This window comes from Miscanthus floridulus, chromosome 9 (genome assembly GCF_019320115.1).
Source record: "Miscanthus floridulus cultivar M001 chromosome 9, ASM1932011v1, whole genome shotgun sequence".
In the NCBI taxonomy this organism is placed as follows: domain Eukaryota; kingdom Viridiplantae; phylum Streptophyta; class Magnoliopsida; order Poales; family Poaceae; genus Miscanthus; species Miscanthus floridulus.
Window position 1 is genome coordinate 72,085,993 of NC_089588.1, and position 13,130 is coordinate 72,099,122.

At 42.2% G+C, this 13,130-nt stretch overlaps 1 pseudogene; it reads right to left on the bottom strand.

Annotated features, from left to right (window-relative positions):
- Positions 1-5,697: 5,697 nt before the first annotated feature.
- LOC136480066 (carotenoid cleavage dioxygenase 8 homolog A, chloroplastic-like) lies at positions 5,698-8,018 on the bottom strand (annotated as a pseudogene).
- Between the last annotated feature and the right edge of the window lie 5,112 nt (positions 8,019-13,130).

The window sequence follows — 13,130 nt, forward strand, 5'->3', positions numbered from 1 at the left end:
TTATTTCTATGAGCTGCCATGCCGAATCAACCAATCCTTGTGTAGTATTTCAGCATTTGTATGCGAACACATATCGATATACGGAAGTAATCGATATATATCGAACCAATCCTTGTGTGAGGTTTCAGCATTTGTGTGCGAAACATATCTATGTACTAAAGTAATTCATAGGTCATGCTTCAATTTGAACAGAGGGGCAATACGACATTCTCATATCTTCTCTGGAATCCAGCAGCCGTGGAAGCCGAATGGTAGGCCATATGGGAACCTTACTAGAGCAATTTCTTTGAAAGTCGTCGCATCCAGCAGCAGCGCATACCCGTCACAATAGATATCACAACCCCTACATACATTCCTATGGTTCAACGAAGCACAAATCATCATCTTAAACGCACTTTTTCAGCAATTAAACTTACCGTCATCTTCAGCCGTTCCACCTGGCCTCGCCACAAAGAAGGGCTCTGATGGCACAGAGCCCACCTCGTGCCAGTTCTTGGCACCTTTCTCCAGTAGATCGATCTTGGTGAGCGAGTTGAAGAAATTGCATGGCCGTTGGGCACCACATGCGTAAACATAACGATGCTCCTTGCCCTGGTAGGCCGGATTGATGGAAGACAACTCCACTCCCCGACCGTGCACCGATCAGGGTCCAGCACAGTTTCCAGCTGGCCAGAGGTGGTTCCATCCAGTGGTATCCTGAACCGGGCCACCCTGCACACAAGACGCATACGGTGGATTAGTACAGTACTTGTCAAAATAATTCCTGTAGCTAGCGGTATATCAAGTACCTAGCATCAGGGAATGCATCCTTGTTAATCCCAGACGATCTTTGTCTATGTAGTGCAAGTGCCTTGATGACAGATGGATCAGCATAGTACTCGCAGCCGTCAGCGATGATCGCATCTCTCTGTTGGTATGCGTTAATGAAGTGTAATGCCATGAAAGGAGGAACCTCCACGCTCGCCACCTACAAGAAGGTACATGTAAATAACATCAAGAAAACATCCACGGAAAGATCAACGTAAATACACAGTACGTAATTAATAATGATGTTAGTTAAGAGTTCTTACCACTACTGGAATCTCGTTTTTTTTCTGTGTGTGCGAAAACACACAGAAAAATACGAATACCGTCAGAAAAATATTTTTCTGACGGTGTACCCTCAGAAAAATACCCACAAAAATATAATGTTTTTCTGTGAGTTCACCGTCAGAAACAATTTTTCTGTGGGTCTCACACGCACAGAAAAATTGTTTTCGCCCAGATTAAAACTAATTTTTTTTGTGTGTTAATCCACACAGAAAAAGAAATAAATGCACAGAAAAACACATGTTTTTTTTCTGTCGGTCTAGGTAAACTCACAGAAAAATTCATTTTGCCCAAATTAAAAAAAATATTTCTGTGTAGCCAGCCTCACAGAAAAAAAGAGTTAAACGCAAAAAAAAAATTATTTTAAAACAGTAGCAACAGCATATTAAAATATATATTTTCCATACAGTAATTTCTGTGCATGACAATAAGGTTTTATTCAAATAATACATAAATACAGTACTCGAAGGGACCTTGATGGATGACCACACAACCGATAAGTATCAAGAGTACCAAAACAAGTATCACGCCCGATGTGGCTGGGCGACAAGCAAACTTCAAATGACCGACATCAAAGTTCTAAACCATCACGAGAGGACGACTAGGACACCATGATGAGCTTCACTACTGTGGCGGCGGTAGCTGCTCCTGCTGCTGCTGCGAGGAGTGCGGCGACGGAAAGGTGGCAGTGGTAGGCATGGTCGGCGACACTCCTGCAGCGACAAAGAAGCAAGTGTTAGGACTAAGTTCTCTAGGTTAGGACTAGGTAACTCATAAAATCCAGGAAGGCGAAGAAAAACCTAAGTCAATACCGATCAAAGCTGAGCCTAATGTAGTGTATCCCTGAGAGTATGATGCTGGATAGGACGCCGGAGCTACACCTGCAAGAAAGGCGAGGTTTGAGTCAGAAAAGCGTAATAAGGAAATTTAAGGAGTGAAACGCGCAAGGGACACAACTTGAGCAATAAATAACAAAGGAATACCTAGAGTCGCCGGCGAGAAGATCTGGTAGAGGTTGTGAAACGCGCAAGGGACACAACTAGAGCAATAAATAACAAAGGAATACCTAGAGTCGCCGGCTAGAAGATCTGGTAGAGGTGTGCAGCAAGGCTGACCTATGACTGCCTGATCTGCTCAATGTTTTGAGCATTGGCCGCCACATCACTACGGACTCCCTTGCAATTCTTCCCTGGTGGCAAGCTTATGGCAAAAGGTAATTGAAGAAAGGAAGCTTCAAGCAAGTGTTGTATAATACTTAAGTTGGAGAGCAAAATATTCAGAAAGGCAGCTCATGGGAAAATGGCACAACAATAAACTCAAGTTGGGAACAAAATGCTAGTGCTGCGAATGATTCTGGTGACTGGGGAGGCTGGGGTAGTGGAGTTGGAGCTGCTGCAAAGCCAGTAGATCAAGATAATTCATGGAAAGTGCATGCTAAGGTGCCGGACAATTCCACTAATTGGGGAGGCTGGAGTAGTGGAGGTGGAGCGGCTGCAAAGCCAGCAGATCAAGATAATTCATGGGAAGTGCATGCTACGGTGCAGGACAATTCCACTGATTAGGGAGTTCATCATTTCCTAAGTTACAGAAATTATTTCACACAACCACAGAATAGCAGTGACATGCTTAAGCAAGTTGCGTCATAATAAGAGCACTTAGTTGCAGCCCAAATTAGCATATCTAATTTTTCTCAAAGACACAGTAGCCGGGGCTCAGAAACTAAAGATCTTATATGATATAGTGTAGGACAAGGTTAACTGACAGTAGCCGGGGCTCAAGTTGCATACATACTTATCCCATGGACAAGGTTAACTGACAGACCCAAGTCCCCGATACCCTACTGTATTGCAACAAATTCCAAAAATAAATTGCATAGTTCAATAAGAGCCAAACCTGATCTAATCTGAACAAACATTCAAGTCCTAACTCTTAGCATCAATCGTAGCACAAAAACAGAGCTGGTATCAGCACATCTACCATACACTAAGAAAAACACTAAAGACAGCTATGATACAAATCAGAGAGCATCCTATTGAAGTCAAATGTTGAGAGAATCACACTTTGAGGTGCTACGCCAATTAGCGATTTCACAAAAATAAGCTCATATTTATCAAGTGCAAGCAGTCGGTTCTTACTACTGATTTTACAGTTGGGGTCATCAAAAGTTGAGAAATCAAGTGCCAATCTCAGACTCTGAAAAGGTTGGAACAATGTCAGGCCAATTCAAAATCAGTAAGGTATGCACTAGTAGAAGTGTACAGTCTGATCATAGTGGCTCATCAATGACTAATATAAAGCAAGAACTAATAAGTAATAACATATAAAGCAAGATACAGATCATGGTATGTATACCACAAACTTTCTATATCAGTTGACTTCAATTTATTAATTGGACAATTATAAACACTAGGAGCATGCTTTCCTCGATTCATGTAATAAAGAAACCAAATGACTGTGCCAATCTGTTGGCACACTAGTGATCAGAGAATGAAATCGAACCATTTGTAAGTTGTAACCTACCTCTAGCTGAGAACATCCATTGAGCAATTCCTGTAGATCAGAGAAATTTACCACCAGTCCCCTACGTGCACCAAGAGAATTGAGAGAAAGCAGCAAATAGAACAAAATATCTTAAATTGCTATATCTACCTAAATGGAAATGAAAACTCACAAAATATTCCACTGATTGGGGAGGCTGGAGTAGTGGAGGTGGAGCGGCTGCAAAGCCAGCAGATCAAGATAATTCATGGGAAGTGCCAAGTCTAATGCAGGATCCAGTTGGGGTGAGAAAGATAAGATGGAGTCTGATGAGCATCTAAAAGTCCCAAAAGAATCAGTTATTGAGATGGGGTTTTATTTCTCCCATCCATTAGTCCATAGGTGGCTGTGCATGGCATGTAGCCCAGGTACACAAAATACCAATAATAAGATGGTGATCAAATGATGTAGTATTCAACACATTGGCCTCAGATATCAGTTGCTCCTCGGTTGACCTTGAGCTTGGAGCATAAGAAACAAACAGAGTAAGAAACAAAGTTCCAGTACCTCAACACAAGCTCAAGGTCATCAGTTCTTGGCATGCTTAATATGATATCATCATTGGCAAAGTAAGTGAGGCCTTAGCTTAACGATATGTTGGTACAATTTCCAGATACTCAATCATAGGTGGCTGCCAAGGCAAAAAAAACAGATAGAAGAAAACTAAGATAATGTCCCATGGTTTGATGACAGTCATGAGAATCATACAGAATGCACAAAAAACAAATTGCAGCCACCTTAGAGTTTATTTTTCATGTTGCATCATTGGCCAAATAGATATCAAGAGTTTGAACATCACAGTCATATCAAGAGATTGAACATCAGTGTCATAAATTCTAGATGCTTCAGCACAAAGAACCCTCACTAGAATCAGAGCTATGGACTTAAGCAAGACGCGGCTGCCACACCATAGGGTGCTCCTCCAGCGCCTAGGGTTAAGTAAACATCATCGACCAAGGCACTTTGCTCAGTTTGTAAATCGGACTAGGCATCATCATGTGCAAAATCTAGGCGACAACACATGTGTACAACAAATAAGAGGTGCAGATCACATAGATCTAAGGGCGGAACAAGACGAAAGCAAATGTAAACATGTAGATCAACAAAAATGTCCTCCAGATCTAAGTATCTAAGAACATGAACCCTAATATCGGTGGACGACAAACAAAATCCATAAACGATTCAACAGAAATCACCGCACAGAGAGAGGTAGGAGATGGGGCCAGGTGAGATATACACTGTCGGAGCACTGGAGGACCAACACGAATCCGCCGGTGGAGGTTGACCGTATAGGTCAAGCGAGCTCGATGGGGAGGAAGAGGAGAGAGCGCACCAAACCAGAGGAGGAAGGAGAGGCGCGAAATGGGGGCGGTAACCCTAGCCCAGGCCCTAGGACGACAAGATCTCCCGCACAAGCCGAAATCGTTCCCGCCAAGCATCGTGGCGTCTAGGACCAAGAGGAAAGGAGAAATCGAGAAGATGGAGGCGTGCGGGATGGCGGAGGGGAAAGGTATGGAGAGGAGCAGGCATATGCTGCGAGCCGGGAGGCAGATCTGGTGGAGGAGGGGGTGGTGGCCTCACCGGTGGAGGAGGGGGTGGCCGCTGCGAGACCTAGGAGCGACGGGAGTGCGGGCGTGGTCTCAGGTGGGTGCGGGCGGCGCGTTTGGGATAGGGATGGGCGGCCGCGTCTGGAGATAGGTTTAGGTTTTTTTTCCGTGTATATAGTTTTTCTATGCGTGTATCTAGTTTTTCTGTGAGTTTTGAAAAGACCGACAGAATAATGTCAATTTTTCTGTGTGTATTGACACGCACAGAAAAATCACGCAATTTTTCTGTGGGTTTTCGAATATTTCTGTCGGGATTTTTGAAACGTACAGAAAATGTGTATAGAGAAACACGCACAGAAAAATTCATCACCCACAGAAGTTTTCGAGTTTCCAGTAGTGTACGGTCCTTCCGGAGAACTTGCATATGACGTGCGTGTAGCTCCCAGACTCCGGTAGCCAGTCGAAGATATACAGCCTGTTCAGGAGGCCGTATCGTATCGTGGATTATTTACTGCTGGCTGGTTTAGTGTGAGAGAAAAACACTGTTCCCGGCTGGAAATTTACGATCGTTTACGAGCAAGCGAACAGGCTGATACCAAGGTGTCAGCTGAGACTTGAGAACGACAATGTACTTCTCAGTGACGGCGAACGAATGCACCCATCCCGGTGTGTGCCCTCCCCGGCAGTGCACTCTCCCAATCACTTTCCTCTCGTTGCTCCCGGCTGCCATCCTGACGACACGATGGCCACGCCGGAAGTTGTCCGGGAGCAGCGTCAACAACTCGGTCCCTGTCACAACCGGGTGCGTGGTCTGTAACCAGCTCCATAGCCTGTCCGTGTAATGGAACTTGCCGATGGTGTCGAGAGTCTCCGGGTCTATCAGAACGGAGCTCTTGGTGGTCTCCGTGAGGCACATCACCCGGCCGTCACCGAGCGGCAGCACAGAGATGTTGGCGTTGTCGGACAGCAAAGTGCCACTTCCGAGGCCGACGACGTTGCGCACGCGGCCGAGGAGGCTCCCGGGCTCGGAGGGACACAGTTGAGAGAACTCCCGGTGGAGAGGCCGGCCGTGCGCCATGGCAGCTTTGTACGCGTCCGACTCGACTTACGATGTGCGCCGGTGGCGCGTCCTCGCCGGAAAGAGATGCGTACCAGTGCGGCGTACCCGTCGAATATGTGGTGGGAGGAGTGGCCGCCGACGTCCCACAGACCTGGCCCGTTCCTTAGGTACGTGCCGTTCTGTAGAATCACAGTGTCATAATTCAGCTGATCATGACTGTAAAAATAGTTATCTTATACTATTATATTACTGACTAATTAACAAAGTATATGGCCCGCACGCATTTACACGGCCGCTATGCCGTTTTGCAGTTATGCAATTTATTGTGCATTGCCTCATTCATTTACTTCCGGTCTCAAATCATGCCATGAACATTATCAAAATTGGCCTTGAGAATTGGCAATGAAGATTTTTCTGTTTGGCAAAAGCAAGTATAACATTGCATATAAATTCATATAGTCACAAAAAATAGATGCAACAAGAGTTTATATATTTTTAGATTAGGTTTCAACTTAAATACATACCGTGCAAGAAAAAGGAAAATACTATAAATTCTAACTAGATGCCTAATAGAGCTTCCACGTTAATCCTCACAAGACTCGATAGAAAAACTATAGATAGATCCTAGAAAATCTTTTTAAAAAATCAGAAACATCTGACCATCAATTTGACATAACCTAATCACCACTGCTAATAATAGCTATTGGATATACTCTATTTTCTAAATAATTACTCATCAGTGCTATTATGTAAAATAACATAAAGTAACCAATAACTCTATGTTCAAATTACCCACCTATGACATTAAAAAATATGATCTAAAGTAGACCTAATTTTACATCTAATTACCCATGTCCTCATATTACGATAAATAGCTTGTGTAACCTCTTTTTCATCATATTATTAGAACACAACATCTTAGCCCGTTAGTAGCCTGTAGTAGTTGTGAAGTTGACCAATGTTGCACGTGGGAGTCTATTGGTAGCTATATTTTCCTGGCCATTTAAGATTACTTTAGAGTAAACTATCGGATCATTATAAGGCTTGAGTATTAAAGTTGTATTGAGGTTAGCACCTACCCTCATCTAAGATCACACTTCAAGCTCTATCACTTATGTTAAGCGACATGGTGCAGGATTCAAATATTTTCGTGTGGTATTGTATAGTATTTAAGAACATACTCTACAAGCTAAAATCCTTATTTTAAAAAGTGTAAAAAATGAGTTAATTAAATATACAATAAGCACAAAAGCTTTAATGTAGTAGTCAATAAGAATAAAATTTATAAAAAAAATTAAAATTTAGATTCATGGCTTCATATGATATATGGTGGAATAAGAGCCATCATAGTTAATGGCATATTTAAAATATACAAAGGTGGCATGCAAAAGAAATATATATAAATATAAAGAAAATGTATAGATCCGCCACATGCAAAAAAGACTATTAATAAGTTTATGATAAGTAAATATAGACTGCGAGTATCTATTATGTCTATTATGTTAAAAAATAAACAAAGAGAAAAACCATATAACTTAATATAAGTAATTCTTTATTAGCTATATGTATTAAACAATAACTAATACTCAATTATATCTCTTAAAGTTGTAGCCTATGTGAGAGCACGGGTCGATGGACGGACTAAAACCAAAGTGAACTGACATTTGAAATGGAGGTGGCATGTACCAGCCAAATTGGGAGGTGTCCTTCCACGGCCAGGTTGCCTTCCCATCTTTCTTGCAAAGAATATACAGCGTGTTTGGTTGTGGAGTGGCATCTGTCATCCGGCATGGAATCACTCCCAGCTAGACTCGGAAGGCGCTTGGCGGACGGTGTCGTCCGACGAATTTCGAGGAGTGAGGTGGTGGTGCCTTTACGCCTTGCGGCAGGTGCGACATGATGCCGGACGACTCCCGTCCGCTTGGCAAACCAAACGCAACATTCAGATTCAGGCTCGGATACAGGTCCGTATGATTCCGCACCGTATCATGACGCTAACCAAAGACGCTGATAGTGTTTGAACCGCCGTAGAGTCAGTCCATCGTTGCACTTGCATTGCGTCCTCTCCAATAAGCCTTCATATGTGTAAAACTACCCCCTCGAGCTTCAAGCGCAGATCGATGGCCTAATCGACTTGGACTCGTTGAAAAGCATAAACGGGACTGTGTGGTACACCACTTGTGTCCACATGGGCTTGGAGCTTGCTGGTTTCAGTGCTGTTGTTATACTGATTTCGTCACTGTGCTGCGGAGACTTTAAGGAGGTGGCAATTCTGCACGTTGCAGTCTTTTTTTTAAGGGGTCCTGCACGTTGCAGTTGCGTGCTCCTCTACCAGGCTACCACATATTCTGCCCTTGTTTGAGGGGCAGCTCTAGCTCCGCCAGCGTTTTGTCCTCCTTGGCGTCAGATGTGTGGTCCTCCGTAGTCCACGAGGATCTGTCACTGCGCCGCTGTTACTCAGGGCGTATGTGGTGGCTTGAGCCAGGTAGCCATCTGGACCCCACGCAGACAAAATCGATGGCCTGGATTTGCTGCCTCGACCAGGCAGCATTGCCAGAGTCTCAAGCAAACAGGACCTCAGTCCCCCTCCCTTCGTTGTTCGCACGTCATTGCTACCCTCAACCGGCCGCATGGCCGCTTCCTTATGTCCTGCCACTATACTACGGAACATGCCTTTACAACCCGCCTTCTCAACTGGTACACGCATTGGTAGTGACCGTGATGGTACTACCATCACAACTAATCTCCTCGGTCCACGGAGTATTATTACAACAAATATATATTGTTGACAGTAAAAAAAATGTCACTTGGCTCGGCACATTCAGATTGGTCGCCTGAGTGCATAACCTTATTCGGGTTGGTCAGGCCGTGTTTGGATTCATTATCTGATAATAGTTAGCTGGTTAATACATTATTATTTGATTTGGTCTAGCTAGTGAGATAGTTGTTATTTAAGGATCCAGGTAACAATTAATTAGTCTATTATCTATATCGGTTTGATCCTAAAAGATCATTATTAGCTGATAACTACTATGGTCCCGTTCGTTTCGCTAAAAAAACAAGCCAAAATACTATTCCTGCTGATTTGTTGTGAGAGAAAAACATTGTTTCGGTTAAAAAATAAGCTAAAAAAGACGGATTATAAGAGAAATGAACAGGGCCTATCTGTAGAGATCCAAACAGGATCTTGGTCGAGTGCATTTGTTTATTATTCCGTTTGGTTGGCCAAGTTCATTGGCTCACCCTAACTAGCAGGTGGCCAAGTGTGTAGGTCTAATCTCGGGCTTGGCGGCCAAGAGCACAGGCCAACTCAGTTTTGATGGCGGAATGCATTCGGATTAGTTAGTGCTACATCAGACTAGTGCAATGATCGATGATACATCGGTCCACGATACAGTTGTCCTGTTCGCTTGGCTGATAAGTCATTGCTGAAAGCATTGTTGGCTTATTTGTTTTGAGAGAAAAATATTATTCGTTGGCTAAAAAAGTACGGCTTATAAGTCAAGCGAATAGGGCGTTAGCAACCGCGTCAGTGAGTGAGGCGGTCAACAACAAGCTGATCAGCGTTTAAATCAAGCGTGTGAAGGGACTATGACGCCTAAGATATGGATAAATTAGATAACTTAAAACTTTTACTATAACTATGGTTTCTAGTCAACCTTAGAAAAATCTATACAAGAAAGTGAGCTATCTTGATATGCACTACGGTTTGCTGAGTGTAAAACTATCTCTACTGCAAAAGAGTATACAACTTAGGTACATAATGTAAATATGGAAGCTAAATTGAGGCAGAGATGTAAACTCCCGTTAATTACTCCGGTGTTTTTACCGAGGTACCAATAATCTCATGCTTTCCACTAATCCTTGTCGGAGTCCCTCGCAAGGGCCAAGCTCCTGATCAGGTGACAACTGAGGTACCCCTCGATTCTTCTCCACGCACATGTGGGTCTCTAAGATGGCCTTTCCGAGATCGTTTCCCACCGTCTTCACTATCGAGCTTCCGGCCAAATCACCGTGCGGGCCTAGTTCCCTTTGGTACATCGTGGCGGCCGCAACACAAATACGGTCGGTGTGGCCCGCAAGACTACAAGCCCCTTTAATATACAACAATGGTGCATGCAAGCACTGTGTGAGCAAGAGGTGTGCAAACTTTACTAAACACTATGCCTAAGCCTATGCAAGCGCCAATATGGTTTATAAGTAGACTAAATACTTTGCAAAGTACTATTGCTAATCACCTAATGAAATCTTTAAGCACTTTATGGTTAGAACAACTAGAGATGAGCTCACCTAAACCTTCTTTACGCTCCAACTCCTTCAAGATGGCTAGACGGGGGGTATATATAGCCCAAACACTTGAAACTAGTCATTGGAATAGTACGCAACTTTCCGTGTACTCACCGAATACTCCAATGGGGCCGTCATAGATTTTCCGATGCCTCTGCAAAAACTCGCCATTAGAATTTGACCATTGCCTCGTTTCTCCAAGCTAACTTCTCTGGTGCCATCGGACTTTTTCAGTGAGCACTTCCTCTGTTCGTGTTCCTGGCATCGAGCTCAACGGAGATGATGCTTTTTTTTGTGGCCTACACCAGAGTTTTCCGGCACATAATTTCCCTCTCTAGTGGCGACTTTTTCATCCGGTATTGGTCTTCTATCCACACCAGAGTCTTCCCGTCGGTGAAAATGCTCTTTGGTGGGCACTGTTTGCACGTAGTCCAGGGCTGGCTTCTAGAATGCACCGGAGTTTCCTAGTGGGGCATAAAAACCCTAGTTTCTGCTCTGCTAGCCACATTCTCCAGTGGTCTCTGCCTGAAGGCACCAGATAATTCCGGTGCTGCATAGCAGCTTCATTTTACTCAGTTTCTTCGCATCTTTTCATCTAGGTCGATTTCATCTTGTGCCTTGGACTTCTTGCAATCTTTTAGTCTCTTTAACACGACTTCTAATGTCTTTCTCTTGAGGGGTTGATGACTCCGGTCTCCATATTGACCAAGTCCAAGTCCACCTTACATCCATTTGAACTTTCTTCATATACTAGAAAAAATACTAGTCCAAATGGTCATATTGTTCAGCAAATACCAAAATCAATTTAATGACCTATGTCGGTTGCTATTTTCCTTACAATATCTCCCTTTTGTGATTGATGAAAACATGACCAAAGCAAGCAAATACTAGATACAAATTATAGAAATGACCAAAACAATCTATCTACTTGCTTGGATGCAATGCAAGACCACGATATCAATTGAATGTAACATGACCCATGGTATCAAATTGAAAATCTTACCTTTGCTCTTACCAATTGAATACATGTCCCCTTATATGGTATTATGGATTTAAGCCTCCTCTAACTCCGTAATCCACTTCCTCCCTTTCTATGAAAAATTCTCCCCTATTCAAGAAATTTGAATTTGGTTTTTGTATTTATCATGGGTTGAGCTTACTTTTTCTCCCAAAAATTCTCCCCCTTTGAAATCAAACATCAAAAAAGAAGACACTAGTAGCACAAGGGAGGGTCAAGTTTGTGATCCTTGATATTTGGAGTGGAACTTGACTTTCATATTACATAGACTAAGCTCCCCCTAAGTGGATGCATACATATAGTCAGTGGCAAAGCATATGCATGACCGGCAATATTTAATGCATTAAGGGAGTTTAGTCTATATAATGCATAGGGAAAACATATAAAAGATACCAATTAAAAGACAACAAATTGATAACAATTGTAGAATTTCAATTGAAGTTTATACCACTTTGTAGGATATGAAATGTGATCTCTGCTTTTCTTCAGGGACTCTAATTTTCCTTACAATAAGACTACACACATATATACTATGATATTCACATAATATACATGTGATATTTAATGATCATTTTTGTTTATTCACACAATATAAATGAGATGTTTCATGGTGTATTTTTAATATACATGTGATATTTAATGATCATTTTTGTTTATTCACAAAATATAAATGAGATGTTTCATGGTTTATTTTGCAATGCTCACATAGTTTAAACGGGATGTTCTAAGACATATTTTGATTATTTACATAGTACACTTGAGATGTTCTGCGGTTTATTTTAGGTTGATTTTTAGAATTACATAGTACAACGCAGACGCTCACAACACGCACGCACACTCACCCCTATGAACACACTTACGCAAACCCTACCCTATGAGCACCTCCGAAGGACTGAGCTGGCAGATCTTGAGATTCATGAAGTCACCATGGATGCCTCGCTGTCGACGGAGACGTCGCTTACCACTGAAAGCATAGCGTCGTTAAATCTTGGAATAAATCCAGAAAAATGCGAGCACCCGTGCAAGTCGAGGACTTAAACCTAGGTGGACGGGTTCCACTAAAAGAAATCTAACCAACTGATCTATGATCAGTGGGAACGTATATTTTAGGTTGTTTGAGTAGTATCCTTTGATATTCTTTTCTACTTTCCATTATATTATGTAACGTTTTTATTTTGTCACTTTTTCCCTTATGTTTTCTTCCATCTTTGATTAATATTATTTTATATTTAAGTGGTTCATTTATTTTATTTACTATATATTTCATAGCATTTGTTATTCATTTTTATTACCCTTTTTCTTCTTCATAATTTTACTCTAATTATCTATTTTAGTAATTTAATTTTTGGTTTTTATCATTTTATTTCTAGCACTCCATGAGGTATATGTGATGTTTGTATAGTATATAGGTGACGTTATATGATTTATTTTGGATGTTTATGATTATCAATGGTATATTCCACGATTGAGTATTCATATTACACCATTAAGGTGTTCTATGGCACCAATCATCATGTTCGACTACTTGGACAGTAGCGTTGTGCCCCCAGCATGTTTGTTGGGCTATTAATTTCTTTGCTGCCTAGAAAAT